General features: G+C 38.6%; 1 long non-coding RNA gene across 1 annotated transcript in view; it reads left to right on the top strand.

The window, feature by feature from the left end:
* LOC122789758 overlaps positions 1 to 19,114 on the top strand; it is a 1,143,653-nt gene extending 1,124,539 nt beyond the window's left edge. The window contains exon 3 of the long non-coding RNA XR_006362876.1: positions 18,795 to 19,114. This is a non-coding gene — a long non-coding RNA (uncharacterized LOC122789758). The remainder of the gene's footprint in view (positions 1 to 18,794) is intronic.
* The last annotated feature ends 4,038 nt before the right edge of the window (positions 19,115 to 23,152 follow it).

Here is a 23,152-nt window from a genome sequence, read left to right as displayed (position 1 = left end):
ACTTATGCGGATTAACATTTCCTCTTTCCAAGATAAAAGGATCTACTATAGATCATGTTCCCTGTATTCAAAAATGTTTATACTTTAATCCACATTCTGTTTAATAAACAATAGAAAAATGATTTAACCACTGCAGAACTTATAGAGTTACAGTGTCATTAGTGTCCAGTTGAAACAGAAAGAGCAGATGATGTTCAAGTGGCAGATGGTGATAAACTTTCAGACTTTTGAGGAATCAGCGTGTACCCCACCCCCCTTCCACCCCCCCAACACAACCGAAATGACACATAGCCCACAGACTCAGTATGCCACTCAGCCACAGCCAATAAGGCAAAACAACGTATCCAACACACTAGTCATAGGTGACTCTATAGTCAGGCACACTGATGTCCCACTCACCAGGCTAAACAAGGAGAAGGTTACTGTCAGCTGCCTGTCAGGTGCCAGGATTTGCCACATAACCCACACACTCAGGTCACTCCACAACAAGTACAAATATGACTCTGTCATTGTCCATGTTGGTGTGAATGACCTGAGACGTACCTCCCTGGACTACATGAAAAGAGACATGGAGGAGCTCTCCGATCTTGTAGCTCAGGCAGGTATGACCCTAGCCCTGAGTAGCAGTCTGCCATCACCTAGAATGATACCGCAGTACAAGGACAAAATGATTGACTTCAATAATTGGCTGAGCTTCTGGTGTTATTCTAGGGGGATCCAGTATCTGTCTGCTTGGAATGACATGGTCAACAGGCCACGATGCTTTGCCAGAGATGGCCTGCACCTGTTGCCCCTGGGATTCTGGATACTGCCTAAGGCTCTTGCCACCCCTATAGTGCCTTTTTTAGGCAAGGTTCAAATGACAAATTCACCACCATAACAGGAACAGGCAAGCAAAAACTGAGGGTAATGCTACTCAGTGCTAGATGTCTAAATCTCAAAATGCACTCACTTGAGGCACTCCTTAAAATGGAGAACATCGATATCTGTGCAGTGACTGAGACCTTGTTCAAGGCTACAGAGAGCACCCTTGCACTACCAGGCTAAAATTCATACCACACTTTTCAGCCATGTAATCTGGACTGGAACACCAATGGCGGAGGTGTGTCCATATTCATTAAGGATATCCACACCTCCAGGCTATTTGCTCAGCATAATACATCCAAGGTTATCTAAGTGCAACTAACTCTGGGCAAAACTGCAATCCAAATTGTAGCTTGCTACAGATACCTCACCATGCCCCAAGATTCCCACTCCTCTTTTCTTGATGTACTGGAAAATATTAGGGTTCAACCAAACACCCTAATAATGGGCGATTTCAACTACCATACCATTAACTGGGAAAACTACTCGTGTACCAACTACTTCACACAATGCTTTCTGGAATTCATAAACTCCAATGCCCTGGATCAACTTATCCTCGCCCCCACCAGGGGCAACAATAACCTAGACCTAGTCATTACCAACATGAGTGACCCCACCATGCCCCAAGATTCCCACTCCTCTTTTCTTGATGTACTGGAAAATATTAGGGTTCAACCAAACAACCTAATAATGGGTGATTTCAACTACCCCACCATTAACTGGGAAAACTACTTGTGTACCAACTCCTTCACACAACGCTTTCTGGAATTCACAAACTTCAATGCCCTGGATCAACTTATCCACACCCCCACCAGGGGCAACAATATCCTAGACCTAGTCATTACCAACATGAGTGTTCCACACCTAAAGTCAACTCCTCGTTGGTCCGATCTGACCATAAGCTAATCGCCCTTGATATCCACATCCCGCCCCCACCCCCCATTAAGGAAACCACAATAAAAAATTTCTCCAAAGCCAGCTTCATGCTTCTTAAGACAGAAGTGGTGAACTTCATGACACCCATGCAGATGGACAATACAGTTACAACTGCTGAATCCTACACAAATGCACTCTATAAGCACTAACACAAGTGCATGGATCGTGCTATCCCAAACAGAACCAAGACGCTATCCTCCAAAAAAAGGAAGCCAATCTGGTGGTCCCCTGCCATAAACAAACTGTACAACAGAAGGAAGAAATTGTTGCAAAAGAGAGTAAAATCCCATGAGTGGAGGAGCTCCCTGGTCAGCCTCAGTAAGAAGCTGAGATCCCTTATAAGATCCTCCAAAGCTAGCTATGAAAACAAAATCACCACTGATTCTAAGGACAACCACAAAGCATTCTATAGCTAAGTCAAGAATCGCAATGGCAACATCCAGATCTGGTCTGAGTACAGCACAATGACACGAAAATTACAGAACCAACTGATATTGCCAACATTCTGGCAGATAGGTTCAGTGCTAACTTTATCCCCCCCCTCACCCCCTAAAGGGCCCATATCTATACAGGAAGAATGCAGAGTCCCTGTAATCACAACTATGCAGGTAAAAGCTGCACTCTCTAAAGCCAAAAACACAGCATCCATGGGACCGGACAACATCCCAAGCTGCATTTTACACAAACTTCAGAATGAACTGACTCCTCACTTAAGCACCATGTTCAATAATAGCCTCGCATCAGGCTTTGTACCCTCTGAATGGTGCACAGCAACAGTTATCCCACTCCAAAAAGGGGGAGCCACCACTGATCCCCAGAACTATCGCCCTATTAGCCTTTTGAGCCTGGTCTGCAAGGCCATGGAACGTATCATCATGGACCTCATAAACAAAGACATTGGTAACCTCCAAACTCTGGATCCCACCCAGTTCGGGTTTGTGAAAGGTAGATCATGCCTCCTGAACCTGATTGACTTCTATGAGGCAGTCACCAAAGCCGTAGATGAGGGTAAGGTAGTTGACAGCCTATCTTGACCTCGCCAAGGCTTTCGACATCAGCCCCCATTCTGGAATTATAGCTAAACTCACTAAACTAGGTATAAATCCCTACATCACAAGATGGGTTGCCAACTGGCTCACTGACAGAACCCACACTGTAAAAGTTGCACACTCCAAATCTGACCTCAAACCAGTGACAAGTGGAGTACCACAGGGTTCAGTCCTGGGACCTCTCCTGTTTGGTATCTACTTCTCTGAAGTACAGGCTAACACAGAAGGCCTCTGGCTAACGAAGTTCTCAGATGACTGCAAACTAGGAACCATAGTCGAGTCCCCAAATAATGTGAAAATCCTACAGAAGGGCCTCACTGAGACAGATGCCTGGTGTCAGAGCCATGGCCTCAAGCTCAATGCCAAAAAGTGCATTGTCATCCCCATTGGTAAAAACTATGTACCCATGAACTACTACATAGACAGCAGTCTACTTAATACCGAATGTGTAATGAGACCTTGGGACCCAGGTGGACAGTAGTCTGTCATTTGAGAGTCACATTGCCACAGTAGTCAGGAAGTCTTTCTGCATGGCACACCTCATCATAAAAGGGTTCTCATCCAGGAAAAAAGAGATCATTGTTCCCCTCTACTCGACACTCATTAGACCCATTATAGAGTACATGGCCCCTTTTGGAATGCACCTCACAAGACATCTGCAGCAGCTCGAAAGGCCACAGAATTACCTCACAAAGAGGATTACTGGCTTCAAACAGATGCCCTACACTGACCATCTCAAAAAACTCCAGCTTTACTCCGTAGCATATCGCCTACTCTGAGTTGATCTCTGCCTAACATATAAAGCTATGTCAAACCCAGAGCTGTTGGACATGCTACACCTAAAGAAATCCCAATCCCTCCAAGCTACACAGTCTAGGGACCTAAACCTTGTCACCACAAAAAACAGGACATGCTGGAGGGATAGATTCCTGTCCCAGAGACTTCCCATACTCTGGAACAGGCTACCCATCTGTGTCAAGCAAAGTTCTTCATTAGCACTCTTCAAGAAAAATCTTGATGAGTGGATGGGAAATAGGAAATACACCCCAGGGATCACTTCTGTGTTTCTGCTCGACAATGGCACAGGAAAATAACTTTCTTGGGTGGCGTAAGCCAGGGAAACTTGTTGGCTAGGCTTACATAGGCCCTCGGGCCAATAGCCTAGTAGCTACCTATGAACCTACCTATGAACCAAAAGGGCTAAGATTTGAGAAATTCATTAATTGTATTGTAAGTGATTTTGATTTATATTCCATGCTTGTTGAACTGTTCAATCATAAAGGGCTGGAAATAATGAAGTAGTTATTATGTATAACTTACAAGAAATGGAAACTATAAATAAGGACATTAAAAAATTTGACCACACACTTAAAGCTTATTTGTCTGAATTTAAGAAAAAAATTATTTTGAGACCATTTTTCTGTGTGTTGATAACAAGTATGACATCACTGCAAACAGGAAAAAAGAAGAAGACTGCTATTATAGAAAGGATTATGAGCAGGGTAAAGTAAAGTATATCCCTGCCCATGTTCTAGGGTAAAGTATATCCATGCCCATGTTCTAGGGTAAAGTATATCCATGCCCATGTTCTAGGGTAAAGTATATCCATGCCCATGTTCTAAGGTAAAGTATATCCATGCCCTTGTTCTAGGGTAAAGTATATCCATGCCCATGTTCTAGGGTAAAGTATATCCATGCCCATGTTCTAAGGTAAAGTATATCCATGCCCATGTTCTAGGGTAAAGTATATCTCTGCCCATGTTCTAGGGTAAAGTATATCCATGCCCATGTTCTAGGGTAAAGTATATCTCTGCCCATGTTCTAGGGTAAAGTATATCTCTGCCCATGTTCTAGGATAAAGTATACCCATGCCCATGTTCTAGGGTAAAGTATACCCATGCCCATGTTCTAAGGTAAAGTATATCCATGCCTATGTTCTATGGTAAAGTATATCCACACCCATGTTCTAGGGTAAAGTATATCCATGCCCATGTTCTAGGGTAAAGTATATCCATGCCCATGTTCTAAGGTAAAGTATATCCATGCCCATGTTCTAGGGTAAAGTATATCCATGCCCATGTTATAAGGTAAACTGTATCCATGCACATGTTCTAGGGTAAAGTATATCCATGCCCATGTTCTAGGGTAAAGTATATCCACACTCATGTTCTAGGGTAAACTATATCCACACCCATGTTCTAGGGTAAAGTATACCCATGCCCTTGTTCTAGGGTAAAGTATATCCATGCCCATGTTCTAGGGTAAAGTATATCCATGCCCATGTTCTAGGGTAAAGTATATCCATGCCCTTGTTCTAGGGTAAAGTATATCCATGCCCTTGTTCTAGGGTAAAGTATATCCATGCCCATGTTCTAGGGTAAAGTGTATCCATGCCCATCTTCTATGAAAACGTCAGTTCATGACAGTCAAGGTAACACTTAGTCAATGAAGCTGTTTCAGTGACGTTGATTACTGTAAAGGTAATTAATTTACTAATGCCAAAGATACTTGCAACAATGCTTTTTTTAGAAGTTTTCCCATTAAGGAGATCAGAATGGATAGCAGCAGCAGCTATTACTGGAATCATCTGGGCAGACTGGAATTCCATGCAATAGGAAAGAACTCACACCACAACAGAAGAAGTAGAAAAAAGAGATCAAGGGGCATTGCAGTTCATTTTGATTTTGGAGATTACTCCATCCTTTTTTTGATCTTTTCAGAATAGGCTTTACTTTTGTTCCAGTAATTCCTTTCTCTGAAGTAGACTGCATTAAGGAACCAAAATTCTTCACAATAAAAAGAACTTGGAACTGCTCTTAGCTGACCAGCAAGGTAATACCTTGCAAAATAATTACCTAGTACTGACTAGAAAAAGCACATTTAACCCCTTCCTATATCACCACTTTATGGTTTATGAAACTCTGCATGATTAGCACACTGGAAAGGAAATGCATGTTTTTATAACTTGTCCAAGGATAAATCTCAATTGCTTACCACTTTAAAACATACCAGGTTTATTCATATTATGACAGCTGATGGGGGTGGGGTCTTATGGAATACCAGGACTATGTTGGGTAAATGGCTAATATGTTAATGGAAACATCTAGGTACCAATCTGTGTCACATAACAAAGTAAATATTGCATACACGCACTTTGACACATATTGTTATGATCTGTTGATGGAAAATTTATTTCACGCAAGTTGTTTAAGTTCTTATAAGTTGGCCATCCTATTATTCCAGGGAGATTTTATATCCTTAATTTCCATAAGTATCTTGTTGACCCAACCCTGAGACCCATAACTGCATCAGGAAAGTGTAAAATTAAGATGTATGCTATGTACATTGATCACCGGTTAACGCAAGTTTTTGATGACAAATGTGATATTTTGAAAGACTCTGGACAGTTTGTATGAGCCATGAGCCAGATTAGATTTAAACAAGATGTCATTTAATTTGCAATTGATGTACTCAACCTCTTTTCTTGCATTCTACACTCCACTGGAATCCATTAAATTAAGGACATCCTGCTTGAGAACAACTGTTTCTCCCACAGTGATGTAAAAACCTTACCTGACTTTTTGGACCTACTGCCTGAAAATAATTTTTTATTTTTTGAGGTTGAGTACTTTAAACAGAGAACTGGTACTGCTTTGGGGACAAGCTACACCCCAACATATATCAACATGCTGATGCATTTATGGGAAACAATATAGGTTTTTGTCAGTGAGTGGTTTATATCTGTACATATTAGATTACTTATTTTTGATATGGACAAGTGGACCAGAATTTTTAGTTAAGTTTACTGAATTTTTTAACTTGGCAGCAGAATTTTTTAAATTTAGATACTGCTGGTCTTCTGATTTGATGAAATACCTCAATGTGACCACCTACAAAATCTTGCATGGAATTGGTTTGAGTCAGTAATGTATCAGAAGCAAACTTTTTCAAATTCTTACTTAGATTATCAAAGTTACCATCCATAAAACCAAAGGCTAGTGTAGTGAAAGTCCATATGGTGGAAGTGTCATGAATGACCTCTAGTGAATTACGTTTTCAGCAGGAGTAAGTCTAAAGAAGATGTTTTCCAAATAAATGTATCCTCTTGACTTGTTAAGAAGTACTGAACTGCTGGTCTATATTAGAACATCGAATATTTAACAGTTTGAATCACTAAAGGTCAACCTTTAGTGATCAAACTGTTAAAACATCAAATGTTAAGAAAAAAAAAATAAAAAAAAAACACTAAATGGTGTAGGCAGGGGGGCAAGCCCCCCTACACCCCTGCTACTTAAATATACCAATGCCGAGACCGCACTACATTGAAGTAAACAGAAATCTCCCCTTATGAAAATTTCCGTTTACTTGTTCGATGTCCTGCAGTCTCACTATTCTCGTGTCGACAATGTCAGATTCAACATTGTCGGCTTTCAAGAAAGGAATATAGACCCCTGAACTTCGCATTTTGAATGATAGAAATGGTATATTTAAACCAACTATTACTGGAGAGGTTAAGTATTATAAAAATTCCTCAGGAACTTTTGTGTTACCTTACTCCCACTTGGCTCCCCCTGTTATAAATACCTTTTCTAAGAATTTCTAACAATTGGAAGGCTGCACTAACCGAGGAACCTAGTTTCCAAAACAAAATTTTTTTTAAATAAAAGAAAATATATGAAGAATTTACTGGATTGCATCCCCCACAGTGAAAGTAAAAACCTAATAGAATGCTTAAGTGTGAAGCCCATGCACAACACCTACTTATACTTGAGGATAATGAAGTCCATGTGCAACCTGAATTTGTGGTAAATTGTAAGAGGAATATTTTTTCCTGTAGAACATTGGGAGTTGTTTATGTTGTAAAATGTAATTCTTACACTGCAGTCTACATTGGAAAGACTGATCACGCTTTGAGGAAACACATTTATCAATATGTTTATAGCATTAAGTTGCATGATACAACAAATACTTTATATAGGCATACTGCTACCTTCCAGGATTTTATGCAATTTATTTATTTTTCTCTTGGAAAAGGTAGTAAAGCCCTACAGGAATGGTGTCTGAAAAATTCACATAGTGGCATGTCACATTTTCTAGTAGCTTAAATTCAATTTCCATCAGCAGTGTATGAAAATGAAGGCTACCATTTTATGATAAGAATATTTTTGTTTAACAATGCATTTTGTATAAATGAGATTTTTACTATTGTATGTTAAAATAATAATTATTTATTCACTTTCTCTTTGAATGTATATAAATGTATTTGATCATGTGATATTCTTACTAGCTGTCATGCTAGCTATCATATGACTTTTCTATTGCTTAAATATCATGTGGTGCTCAGCTGTTTTCATTTTGAAGAAGTCTAGGACTGTTTACATGAAAGCTCTAAATTAAAACTGTGTTTACTTATTTTACTGCATTGGACTGACATGTTTTCATCTGGACTTTCTGAACATGAAATCCCAGTGAACTTAAGCACACTTGAGCTGGAAGCCTTTGTTATTAAAAAAAATTAAATACTGCCCCAAAACAACAGTGAATGCTATATGTATGTATTTTTGTCTCAGGTCAGACAGGAAATTGTGTCCAATCATTCCTTTACCATCAATTAATATGACCTGATACATAATGCTGTTCAGAGTGTCTGGCAATTAATTTGCTCCATCTTTGGCAGCATCTCTTCAGTGAAGAATAATAAAAGAAAGGTCATTCTTGGTGATTTCACAACTAAACCTGTATATGATTTGGCTGTATTTAAAAGCACCATCCTAAAAATTATGATTTAAAACTAAAATGATCTGCTTCTTATGAGAAAAACAAACCTATGTGGTGTAAAATCTGATTATCACAAACACTAATTTATTACACATTTCAAATGTAAGACTATTTGGGCACTTCATCATATATACTTAATTAACTTAATTAATCAAACTCTCTACTACCTGACTGACATTCATTTCATCCTGTAGCTGTTGTACCTTCCCTACCCCTTTGTTCGTTGTGCCTGCACAGCAATTTGCATGGGTTTCTTTCCTGAGTGCCCCCCCCCCACCTGGGATTCACTGCATAAAGCAATTTCTACCTTCTCCACTGAAGCTGGCTATCTTAACTAAGTAAAACCTCTGGGAAGCAAGAACCTGACTCCCTCCAGCTATTCAATTGTAAAAGGTGAACTACAATTTAGTTTTTGTAAACTGTTGAGGCTTAATGGTGTATGCACAACAACAGTGAAGGGATCTAGCCAATTGCCACTAGATTGGGCTATACTACTTTGAATCAGCCTTACACTCACACAGTGTTCCAGTCCCAAGCATTTACTTTTTAATTTGGTAAAGTAATTTCACTCCTTCCTTATTGACTACATTTGCTAGTTTACCCCTAGGATCCAATTAAAATTAGTCTGAAAAGTGGTGTAAAATTAAAAAATAATAAAAAATTAAAATACAGCCAAAAACATTTCTTACATACAATCATACAAACCAAACCAAAAGCTCAAGATAACTCTGAGTCAGTCCTCATCTTACACTGATAGTTTTTCAGCCCTTCTCCCTGTGGGGGAGGGATCCATAAGTTCCTGGTTAATCCTGTCTTGACTGCTCTCTTCTCCATTCTCCCTATCTGCCACTCCCACCCCCACCCCCTGATTATCTTCATTAGTCAGCCTTCTCCTAGGGTGCCATCTTTAATCAAACTCTCTGCTACCTGACACATTCATTTCATCCTGTAGCTGTTGTACCTTCCCTACCCCTCTGTCCGTTGTGCCTGCACAGCAAGTAAGTTACTTTGCATTACTGTCCTCTCTTTGCTGTTAGCTGCTGATTTATTTGGTTATTATTGTTACCTACTGAGGTATTTGATGGTGCTAAGCTGTAACTGCTGTTCAGAACTCCTATATGTTTTGAGAGCTAGCTAATGTTCTAACTTACAAAGTGCTTGTTTCTTTATCTTGTTTTATGATGGTAGAGCTTTAATTGTTGAATATCTGACAGGCATTCTGCTAACTGTTTTGCAGAGGTCATTCATGTTCTGATTACATTTGTAAGCATTTCTATGGCATGCTACTGTACTTAGAAGACTTACAGGCTGGACTTTATAATTGCTTTTATAGAAGGCTAAGTGAACGCAATTCATGTTACTGTTAATTCATACTGAATAACATAGCTCTAGAATTATTGTCCTAAAACAGCTATACTTTGCTTTGTGCATTATATCCTGTGTGTATTCACTGAAGTATACAACTGTTATCACTGGACTTAGAGGCTGTATGTTACTGCTGTTAGTCTATGGTTTTACAGAGCTGATACTGTATGCACTATAATCAATTTTAATTATAATGTATGCGATATAATTAATTTTACTCTCCATCTCTATTCCTTGCATGCTCTTCACTTCACAGTCTTGTAACCTTTGCACTAATTCTGCCTTATTTACCTTTATTTTTCAGTTTGCACAGGTTTCTCTCCTGAGTGACCCCCACCCCCAGCCTGGGATTCACTGCATAAAGCAATTTCTACCTTCTCCACTGAAGCTGGCTATCTTAACTAAGTAAAACCTCTGGGAAGCAAGAACCTGACTCCCTCCAGCTTTTCAATTGTAATAGGTGAACTACAATTTAGTTTTTGTAAACTGTTGAGGCTTAATGGTGTATGCACAACAACAGCGAAGGGATCTAGCCAATTGCCACTAGATTGGGCTATAATACCTTGAATCAGCCTTACACTCACACAGTGTTCCAGTCCCAAGCATTTACTTTTAATTTGGTAAAGTAATTTTGCTCCCTCCTTATTGACTACATTTGCTAGTTTACCCCTAGGATCCAATTAAAATTAGCCTGAAAATTGGTGTAAAATTAAAAAAGAATAAAACAAATTAAAGTACAGCCAAAAATATTGCTTACATACAATCATACAAACCAAATCGAAAGCACAAGGTAACTCTCAGAGTCAGTGTTAGCTTCACTTCGCTCGCCCTCGCTGCACTCAGCTCGCTCTGCTCCCCTCCCTGACCCCAAATTCCACCCACTCCCACTAGTGCTAAATTTAAACCAGACTTTGCCACTCCCTTGCCACTCCCCTCCTGTGAAGTACCAATCAGCGCCTTACACATCATTGAGCAGCCCTGCCCCCTTAACCCATTTCCTTCTCTCTCATTCTTCCACACCCTGTTCGCAGTCAGCCATCAAATTTGGCCCACCCCCTATCAAAATGCAAACAAGCAAAAAAACACTAATTACACAAATGCCTATACTGTTTCTATTTGACCATCTCACTGCCTACGAACAAACACTTGACCGTGGTATTCACTACCCAAATTGTCAGACACCCACGACTTCACACATAACACCAAACACTTTACCTTCTCCAGCACACCGAATATACCACCCTCTATAAAATACCACCCCTGTACAGCCACAAAACATAATCCTAAAGACAAAGACTATATAAAGATTATAAACAAACTCCTAAAGCTCAGAATATCCTGTCACTATAACCGTATAACACATGGAGACATTCATCCCAACCCTGGCCCACTTACACCCGATAACCTCCACTCCCCTACCACAACCTCCACAGTCAAGCTACCCATGAATACTCCCACTAGTTCCCTCCTAGCATTTCACCTAAATATTAGAATTATTAACAATAAGATTCCAAACCTACACGCCCTCCTAGCAACCTACTCCCCAGACATTATGTGTCTTATGGAAACCTGGCTAAAACCCAGTACTACTGACAATGAGATACTACTTCCAGGATACAATATTCGCTGGTTAGACCATGCTACAAGGAAAGGAGGTAGGATAGCAGTCCTTTACAAAAATACTCTAACCATTAATAGACACCATTCAACCTCCCCAATTCAATAACGCGGAACCCCTCATAACCAAGCTACAGATTAACCAAAACAAACACTTGAACATCGTCTGTGCATACATTCCACCAGGCAACAACTTAAATACCCTAGAAGATCTCCGTTACTGGTTATTCACTACCTCTCCCCAAGAAACCATAGTTTTTGGTGATTTTAACACCGACTGGCACCCCTGCTCCTCCAACTTCCCCTCACTCATATAAACTTATCTGGGTTTAAACAGACCATAACCTCTCCCACTAGGAAAATAAACCAACCAACAAGGAAAGTATCCTAGACTGGATCCTAGTTAATAACCAACCCTAACTGTACACAGCTGGTACTCTCCCTGATGACCTCAGTGACCATTGTCTAACCTATATCATAAAACATAAGGCAGGAAACCCCCACCAGCCCAAATATAAAACATTTAGAAACAGGAAAAACTTTGATGCTGCTATATTCCAAAATGAATTAAAAGCAGCTGACTGGTCAAAACTAAAAAATCTAACATTAGAGGAGGCCATAGATCACTTTAACACTAAATTCCTAAGTATCCTTGCTTCTCATGCTCCAGCACGTACAATGAAAAACTAGATCAAATACAGCACCATGGCTCACAAAAGATACCAAAGCTAAAATCAAAACTAGAAACAGAGCCTGGGCCAGCTGGAGAACAACCAAAGCCCCACTTGACCATCTAAAATATTGTCAACTCAGGAATGATACAAAAAAATCTATTTTTCTGGATAAAAAAAGCATCTACCAAAATTTCCTACAAAAACACCACAACAACCCTCAAAGATTCTGGGCAGGCTTAAATCAAGTACTTTGTCCAGGTCACTCCACCACCCCAACCCCGGCTAACTACACCCATAGTTCCCCAGAGAACATACCTAGTGCCTTTAATACCTTTTTCACTGAAACAATCCAATCCCTAGCAAATCAACTAACCCCCTCTAACTTAAACGACATGCCTAATCTACCTAATAATCACCCGGAATTTAGGTTCCAACCAATATCCACTAGTTTTATCAATACACTTTTAAAAAAACTAAAACCTACCACCCTCGCTGCTGACCTCCTCCCTGCAGAGTACCTACAAATAGCTGCAGATGCCATTGCACATCCCATATCTATCCTCATCAACAGAACCTTATCCGAAAATGCTATCCCCTCCCTCTGGAAAATATCTCACGTCATCCCACTCCATAAAGGTAGTAGCTCCTCAGACATATCCAAGTATAGACCCATTGCCATTCTTTCCCCACTAGCTAAAATAATGGAGAAATGTGTACACAAGCAACTAATGCAATACCTTTCACATAATAACTTACTATCCGACACCCAGCATGGTTTCAGGCCATACCACTGCACCACCTCAGCCCTCCTTTCCATTACTACTGCCATAAACCAAAACAGGAATGACAGTAGGCTAACCTCTGCCTTCTTTCTTGACCTATCAAAAGCCTTCGACATGGTCAACCATGACCATCTCATTCTTTCACTAAAATCTATTTCCCTCAACAAGCCTGCTATCCAGTGGTTCCAGTCCTACCTGACTAGTAAACAGCAGGCAGTACTATGGCAGGGCAAACTCTCCAGCCAGTTACCTCTCACACTTGGTGTACATCAAGGGTCCATATTAGGTCCACTACTCTTCTCTATTTTTATCAACAAACTCCACACTTCTATCCCTAAAGCCACCTGCATTCAATATGCAGATGATTCCACTCTCATCTGCTCAGCCACCTCCCCATCCGACTTGCAAATCTTAACCCAAAATACATTTGACACTATCGAGAACTGGCTCACCAACCAACGCCTACTTTTGAACCCCAATAAAACTAAACTTCTACTCTTCTCTCCCACTAGTAGATCCACTAACTTTCATTCTCTGTCGCATCTAACAATGGTACCACTATTTCCCCAGATAATCACACCAAACTGCTAGGGGTTATCATAAACAATAATCTCAAATTTAACCTACAGGTCAACAAAACCATGTAAACCATCAATAAGAAGCTTGGATCACTGTATAAAAATATGACATTTTTAACCCCACTGGCTAGGACTGCAATTGCCTGATCACACCTACTCTTTTATATGCCTCGCCTGTATTCTCAAACCTCAACAAATCTGAACTAGGTTAGCTGTCCCATAGCTACAATCATATTGCCAGATTCGCGTATAGAACCCAACACTGCCAGAACCTTAAACAACTAGAGTGGCTAGAACTGCCCAGCTTAATTCAATTCAATCAACTCTTAATAGCGCACAAAATTTTGTACCACCCTGAGGATACCCCCTCACTTAAAAATATTATTAAGCCATATAGCAACCTAAGATCCCTACGGTCAGCCGATAAACTACTGGTCCAAACCCACAAAGCTAATAACTCTGCTGGTGAATCCCTGTTTGCCAACTTCATTGGCAAAACCTGGAATTTGTTGCTAAACTATATAACCCTACAATCCTCCAAAAGTCTTTTAAAAAAAAAAACCTCAAACAGTATCTCAAAGTGAATTGGCTATGCCCATGTACCAACCCTGATTAAGTTATAAACTAAAAGCATATTCTGCAATTATCATAACTTGTAACTACTCTGCTTCTAATATGATGTCTCTTACTTTTAATTGTCTGTCCATGAGAATTGTGAGTCCCTACTAGGGAACACTACTAACCCATTGTATATAATCACTTTGTTTCTGCAATTGTATGCTAACTTCTGTGTAATCTATGTAAGTTTGCCTATGTGGAGCTTTTCTCCCCGGGCCTCTGCTGAAAATGAACATGTATCCAGTCGGACTATCCTGGTAAACAAATGTAAAATAAAAGAAATAAAAATAAAATAAATAAACTATATCTTTTATTAGAAATCATGAGAAAAAGATGGAGATACCACAAGACAATGGAATGTGTCATTTACACATTGACAAGTCACTGCCTCACTAGGGCAGCCAAGAAAATTTTGATGTGAAAGACATAGCAGACATGGTCGAAATTCAAGCAAGGAAATCCAATGGTGAATATTTTAAATACCAAACAATTTAAGAGAGCTTTCTGTACTATATTTCCTTAATGGCTGTTTTCTTTACTTTACTAAACAACTGACTGTGCATTAGTATTGTGAAGCTCTATCTTCTAGGACAACTGACATGATCTACATTATCACAAAGACTGGGATGAGATTATCTGGTTCTACTGATAGACTTCAATACCTTGAGAAATGCTTTTGGATGAACTAATTCTGAATGCTTATGAGGAACTATACGTCATATGTTAACCCTTTCTCATAATCTTCTTGTAGCTAGTCAAACTGGTTTTCAACCAAAAGCACACATTCAATGAAATGAATGCTTACTAGATAAAGAACGTGTAGTCAAGAGCTACTGTTGTTTATGGATGTACATAACATTGATTGGTCTTATGCAACATCCCAAGATGATTGTAGTGCCGACACTGAATATTCACATAGTGTACTTTTACTTCTACAAAACATATTTTCAAGTAATTACTGAATTTACTTCTCCTAATCATGCAAACCTTGAATCTATAATGTATGGTCTGACATAAAAGCCAAAAAAGTGTCAAGTCTGTCTGGCTCAACTTCTGTGTAGTGAGAAATAAGTGTAAAACAGTCTGTCAATAAGGCTAACGTTTCCTGTTTACAAGAAAAGTTGCTTAAACTTCTTGAAAAAAACAATAGGATTTTGGAAGAAGCTTAATAAATAATAATCTGCTGTCATAAATGAAACAACTTGTTATGAATAAAATAAAGGATTATTAATGGGTCTCTGATCAGAGCCATCATGTGTTCAAGATATGAATGTTAAGAAATTTACCTCGAGACCTTCATCCTTGTTGAGAACACATAACAGGTAGGGTTATGATTAGAAAGAACTAACCATAATTCCTTGTAGTGCACGGAATTTAACCTGCTCCGACATACTGCAAGTGTTAAATAAAAAGTATATATACATGCTAAGTGTATAACAGTTTTGAAAGATATGACACACTTACAACTGCCATGCAACAAGCAATTACATCAGTAGGAAGCTAAAACAGCTTTAAAACGCAGTAAAAAAAAAGTTCATTCAGTCTTTTTTTTATGTGGATGAATACAGCATTGTGCACATTTTCAGCCATCCCCTCTACTGTTCTGTGATGAACACTGACCGCTGTTAAAGCAATAGAGTGGGACTAGAGTTTAAGAGCATTGAGTGATGTTTGACAAATTCTTGTTAACTATCTTTCTAATGTAAGAAGAGTGCTGAAGAAGCCTGTCCTTTTCCATATTTCAGAGTATAATCCCAGCATTCCACACAATTCATACTGCTTATCACAGACATTGTCCACTTTTAGCCATGCTCACCCTTTTTTTTGAAAACTCAACATGTATCCACAACATTCTTCTGGGGATAGCCTCCCTAACACCTATTTAAGCGAATATACCCTGTACTTTTTTAAAAAGATAAATCAGTGGTTGAAAAAAATGTGGTTCAGAGGGATCTTATAGTTTAACATTTTATTAAATCCTGGGACACATTTATCTTACTGTGACTTCAGTATACCATTAATCTATCCTAACCTTTGAAACTAGTGCCAGTTATACCATCACACAAGTAAAGACCTACAAATCAATTGAGCTTCTTTCTTGTTGTTTCCTACTTTCTCTCCACTTTCCAAGATAATAGAAAGACTACTATACTCTTAGCTACCAAATTATAATAAAAACGTCGGTCTGCTGATTAATATCACTATGATTTTAAAACATATTTCAGTTTAGCTGTCACATTATTTTTCCTTTATACAGTCAATAAAATCAGAATAATAGCAACTTTGTTGGAGTTATTTTTATGAATTTAATTAAAGCTTTGACTCTGCTATTCATACAAATTACCTTTGGATGTAACTGTTATGGGCTATCGCTTATACAATTCTTTTGTTTAAAAATAGACTATCTATCTTGAATGCTTGAACATGCATATACCAAAAGGATCAGCAAATTGGTCACTTCTCTCCATTTTACACATTCATAGATTCTTTCTCATCTAGCCATATATGCTTGTTTTATGTATATGGGCCTTATTTAAGTCTCAGCAAAACTGAAGCTATATTGTTTACAACATACAAAATCCTCATTTAAATTTACCTTTCCTGGGATGTAACTTCACCTAATTGGGTCAGGATCAGTTTAGTCAATACATTTGAATACAGCAATGTCTGGTTAGTTCACCACTTATCATTTACAGTACATACAGATAAAATCTTAGCAAATGTTATAAAAAATTTACAAACCTGTTAAAGAATATTTCCTCTATCAGGATGTGCATGGGAACACACAGGGAAAAATACCCTTATCATGTAGGTGTATTTCAGTAGTTCACTTATATTAGTAGATAGGGAATACATAACTATTTTCGTGGCTATGTAATTACATAGAGTCATTATCACCTGAGACATTTCTGCTGTGGAAAATTGTTTATAAAAGTATAATTATAACTATAAATATGGATGACATTGACTAATCACACTCAAAACTGCTGTTAAATCCTCATAAATATCTAAGGAGTTAAAGAGATATCCATACTTCTTTATGCACACTCTCTGGACTAATGGAATCCACTACAATTGATAAGTAATGGACAATGGCTGTAACAGTCGGTCATGTCCCTCTGTTTCAACAATTCATGTGGCTTGTACTCAACAGCAAACAAATCTTACAGCACAGCAATTTATCTCCATAATACACTCCAGTAATGTGAAAGATCTCCAACTTCCTTCATAGAAACTGAAGTTGAAACTAGAAGATCTTGAAAACAAGGCCAGATACAACAATGAGCGTATTATATGGTTTGCTGAAAATACAGAAGACACAGACATACATGCCTTCATTAAAAAAGAGCTGTGCATGCTCCTTGGCACAAGACTACTGACAGTGCTAAGGCTTGCCACTGTATCTATACCAGAAGCAAAGTAATCAATATTCTAAGGTGCTTTAGTCTGCAAAGCCAAGACTAGAAAGGCCATGATGATATTCTGATGCAGATGGGGTATCTATGGCATACCTCTCACCTGTCTAGATTTTTTGGGATGTCTTGATTTTTTGCTACATATTTGTGGTCTGTTCCTCATAAAATTTACAGCTTTTTGGTATATCACTGACGACAGAAGTCACTAACTAATGGCATATATATAAGTCTCAGACTTCATATACTTCAGAAGATGTAAACCAACACAAATCTTATCATCCTAGCAAATTTCTAAGTTTATAAGAGCAATATTTAAAATCCATCCTTATTTTTTGGGCCTTTCTCCCCACATTATTATAGGCAGTTTAGATTTCTTGCTCTACGAGAGGTATGGTCCAAGGCTTGAACCAAAACATTGCAGGACATCTAGTTAGAACATTACCAGATTATAGTACTTCACTTTATGATGAAAGAAAATAATCAGTTCCCTAGCTGACAGTCTACAGACTTTACTTATACAGTCTGTTTTGGATTTCCTGGCAACATTCATAATCAATAAAGGAAATACAAAGGTAACACTTCATAGCTACAAGGTACCAATGAGCTCATTATATCAGAAGGACCTAGACCATTTAATTCATGCAAAAATGCAGCTAAAATGTTACCCATGTCACCACAACTTAGCAGGAGATGAACAGAGCCTTAACAACCTGGGAATGTTATAGAAATAACATTTTCTAATGGAATCATATCATGATGTCTTTTGAGGGCAGTTGTACCAGTCGAGGGAAGGTTTAGCTATGGCTGAAGAATCAATGTTTGCTAAATGGATGTGTCACACCACTGCAGTATTACTGTTAGGCTGTTGTAGGGCCTCTCTATGAACTCAAGAAGTAGTATTATCACTTATATTAGTAACTTTTTCTTCTTTTTTGCAGGATACAGTCTTGAGACTTTTTTGTTATCTGAAGAAGAAAGGCATTTAAGTCTATAGAGTGTCCTTGCATCTATTATCATATAGATTTTTAACATTGCAGTTGATCATGTTATGAGTTGTAAGAGCTGGTTTATTGATGGGTAAATGCTGAATAACCATTTTTTAAATTTTTTTTTTTAGCCTGCATAAGTCTGGATGGGTCTATATTATTAAATCGAAAGTTGATTTGATCGAATGCTGAAATGCTGACACCAGAATGTCGAACTGCAACATGGTCGACAGCTTAAAATGTTGAAAATCAACAGAACGAAATGTTATAGTTGGGCAAACCACATATAATAATGCACGGTCACCTGTACATTCCGCAGTTATCAAGTACTATTTTTTACAGTGTAGAGCATAAAAATATATTTGAAAGATATATAAATGTACACATTACTAATTAGAACATATCAGAGGTTTAAGAAATTACATTTTAAATGCTGATATAATATTTTACAGTTCTTCTATAAATAAAATATAGAACACATCACCTGTGTGCGTTCGACTACGTGTTATTTTCAAAATGGCTAACACTTCGCCTATAGCTCCTGACATTCTAGGTAACTACTATGAGACTATAACACCTCAGAAAAACAGGGGCTTGTTACATGTAGATGGCTATCTGTTCTTAATGTTTTGGTACGTGAGCAAAACAGGCTAAATGAGTTAAGGTTGCAGTTGTTGTCAGGTTGCCCACCATCACCTAAGAAGCAGAAAACTATTGAAAGGCAAGGTCGTATGGAAGCAGTTTTGCAGAAAAGGAGTGAGTACTGTACCACTGATTTTGTGTGAGCTATAGCTATGCTATTAAAAGTCTAATTTCATGCATTATGATAGTAACGCACCACACAATCATATTACTTTACTTTGCATTAGGTGTTCTTTATTTAGTTAAATATGTATCTATTATAGTAATACACACATTTCTTCTCCCACTTAGTACACGAGTCAAGATAGGGTGATCACATTTAATTAATTATTCATTACACACTAGGGGGTGAAGCTGGCCAAGTATAACATTTTGATATTCTGATTTTCAACATTTACAAACCTCGAGCAAGTTGCAGTTCGACATTCTGGTGTCAACATTTCAGCATTCGATCAAATCAACTTTCAATTTAATAATATAGACCCGTCTGGGTGTCTGTATTATTAAATCGAAAGTTGATTTGATCGAATACTAAAATGTCGACACCAAAATGTTGAACTGCAACATGGTTGACAGCTTAAAATGTTGAAAATCAAAAGAACGAAAAGTTATAGTTGGCCAAACCACCTATAATAACATACAACATCACCCGTACATTCCGCAGTTATCAAGTACTATTTTTACAGTGTAGAACATAAAATATATTTGAAAGATATGTAAATGTAAATATTACTAATTAGAACATATCAGAGGTTTAAGAAATTACATTTTAAATGCTGATATGATATTCTACAGTTCTTCTATAAATAAAATATAGAACACGTCACCTGTGTGCATTCGACTATGTGTCATTTTCAAAATGGTTAGCACTTTGCCTATAGCTCCTGGCATTCTAGATAACTACTATGAGACTATACCATTTCAGAAAAACAGGGACATGTTACATGTAGATGGTTATCTGTGCTTAATGTTTTGGTACGTGAGCAAAACAGGGTAAATGAGTTAAGGTTGCAGTTGTTGTCAGCTTGCCCATCGTCATCTAAGAAGCACAAAACTATTGAAAGGCAACTTCGCATGCAAGCAGTTTTGCAGAAAAGGACTGAGTACTGTACCACTGATTTTGTGTGAACTATAGCTATGGTATTAAAAGTGTAATGTCACACATTATGACAGTAATGCACCACACAGTCTTTCTTCTGAATATATACCATTTCCTAAATATTAAATGCTCATGTCTTAGTGGATGTAGTATGTTCACTAAAGGGCAATCAAATGAACTGACTTGCTTTGCACATAACCAAGGTGCAACACTTGTTTCCCTGACACTCAGATGTCCTGTGATTCTGTCATGTACAATATAACTAATTTTTTCATGAACCTGGACCTGTGTGTTCCACTATTGCAATTTAGAAGTCTATATTTTAAATATTTTTTTGTTAAAATTAATTTACTTTACTTAGTTTGAAGTAGGCTTTTCATACGTTCATAGGGCCTATATAAGCCTAGCCAAACATGTACCCTGGCTTTCGCGACCCAAAAAAATATTTTCATGTGCCCCTGCCGAGCAGAGCCACAGAAGTGATCCCTGGGGTGAATTTCCTATTTTCCATCCAGTCATCAAGATTTTTCTTGAAGAGTGCTAATGAGGAGCTCTGTTTGACATAGGTAGTCTGTTCCAGAGTATAGGAAGTCTCTGGGACAGGAATCTATCCCTCCAGCATGTTCTGTTTATTGTGATGACAAGGTTTAGGTCCCTAGAGTGTGTAGCTTGTAGGGATTGGGATTTCAAGTGGTGCATGTCCAACAGCTCTGGGTTTGACATAGCTTTGTATGTTAGGCAGAGATCGCCTCTGAGTAGGCGTTATGGATGGAGTAAAGCTGGAGTTTTTTGAGACGGTCTGCATAGGGCATCGGTTTGAGGCCAGTAATCCTCTTTATGAGGTATTTCTGTGGCCTTTCCAGTTGTTGTAGAGGTCTTGTGAGGTACATACCAAAAGGGGCTTTGTACTCTATAATGGGTCTGATGAGTGTTGAGTAGAGTGGAACAATGACCTCTTTTTTTCTGGATGAGAAACCTTTTGTGATGTGGTGAGCCATGTAGAAAGATTTCATGACCACTGATTGTGATTATCAAAGGAGAGACTACTGTCCACCTGTGTCCCAAGGTCTCTTATCACATTTTCAGCATTAAGTAGACTACCACCTATGTGGTAGTTCATGGGTACAGAGTTTTTACCAAAGGGGATGACAATACATTTTTTGGTATTGAGCTTCAGGCCATGGCTTTGACACCAGACATCTGTCTCAGTGAGACCTTTTTGTAGGATGTCCACATCTTTAGGAGTTTCGATTATGGCTCCTAGTTTGCAGTCATCTGCAGACTTTGTTAGCCAAAGACCTTCTGTGTTAGCCTGTACTTCAGAGAAGTAGATACCAAACAGGAGAACATCCAGGACTGAACCCTGTGGTACTCCACTTGTCACTGGTCTGAAGTCAGATTTGGAGTCTGCTACTTTCACAGTGTGGGTTCTGTCCATGGGCCAGTTGGCAACCCATCTTGTGACATAGGGATTTATACCTAGTTTAGTGAACGTATCTATAATTCCAGAGTGGGGGATGGTGTTGAAAGCCTTAGCGAGATCTAGATAAGCTGTGTGAACCACCTTACCCTCAGCTATGGCTTTGGTGACTGCTTCAAAGAAGTCAATTAGGTTTAGGAGACATGATTTGCCTTTTACAAATCCGAACTGGGTAGGGTTGAGTTTGGAGATTACCAATGTCTTTGTTTATGAGTTCCATGATGATACATTCCATGGCCTTGCAGACCAGGCTCGTCAGGCTAATGGGGCAGTAGTTCCCAGGGTCCATCGTGGCTCCCCCTTTGTGGAGTGGGAGAACTGTCGTGGTGCGCTATTCAGTGGGCACAAAGCCTGCAGTGAGGCTATGATTGGACATGGTACTTAGGTAGGGTGCCAGTTCATTCTGTAGTTCATGTAGAACGCAGCCTGGGATATTGTCAGGTCCCATGGATGCTGTGTTCTTGGCTTTGGAGAGTGTGTTTTTTACCTGTGCTGCCATGATTACAGGAACTTTTCATTCTTCCGGTATAGAGATGGGCCCTCTAGGGGGTGAGAGGGGGTAAAGTTAGCACTGAACCTATCTGCCAGGATGTTGGCAATATCAGTTGGTTTTGTATATTTAGTGCCATTGTGCTGTAACTCAGACCAGATCTGAGTGTTGCCATTGAGATTCTTGACATAGCTATAGAATGCTTTGTTGTTCTCTTTATTGTCAGTGGCTATTTTGTTTTCGTAACTACCTTTGGATGATTTTATGAGGGAAGTGTTTGTGTTCTAGTATTTTAGCAATGGAGACATGTATTCTACTCTTTATCTGAAGCCATGTTTTACAAATAATTTCCTTCATGCTTCAGGTGTACACCCAATCCATTTAGATTCTTTTTGATTCTTTTTAATATGGTGACATTTTCTAAAGTAGAACATTATGCTCTGATCATGTTATGTTTTACTGTGTAGAGCTTTATATTTTAGCTAGACATGAGACTAGTGGAGTATAAAGAATACATTTTGCAGCATTCTTTTCTGAAAATTGTCAGGGATAGGTTTTATGAAAGAAGGAGAAAAAATATGCACCAAAAATGTTAGAGGGACCAGTATGGTGATATTTATTTTGCTACATGTGATGCCACATATTTTGAAGGATTTTTCAGTTATAAAGAAATGGTGGTATATTTTGTCATATGATGATGTCTTGTTTTAAGATACATCATAAAGGATTTTCTGCTATAACTCCCTTGATCCAATTTATGTTCTAGTTCAGGGATGTA

Source organism: Protopterus annectens, chromosome 15.part0 (genome assembly GCF_019279795.1).
Source record: "Protopterus annectens isolate FY-2018-M chromosome 15.part0, PAN1.0, whole genome shotgun sequence".
NCBI lineage: Eukaryota > Metazoa > Chordata > Ceratodontiformes > Protopteridae > Protopterus > Protopterus annectens.
Note: the sequence above shows the minus strand (reverse complement) of the source record. Positions and strands in the feature narration are given on the sequence as shown.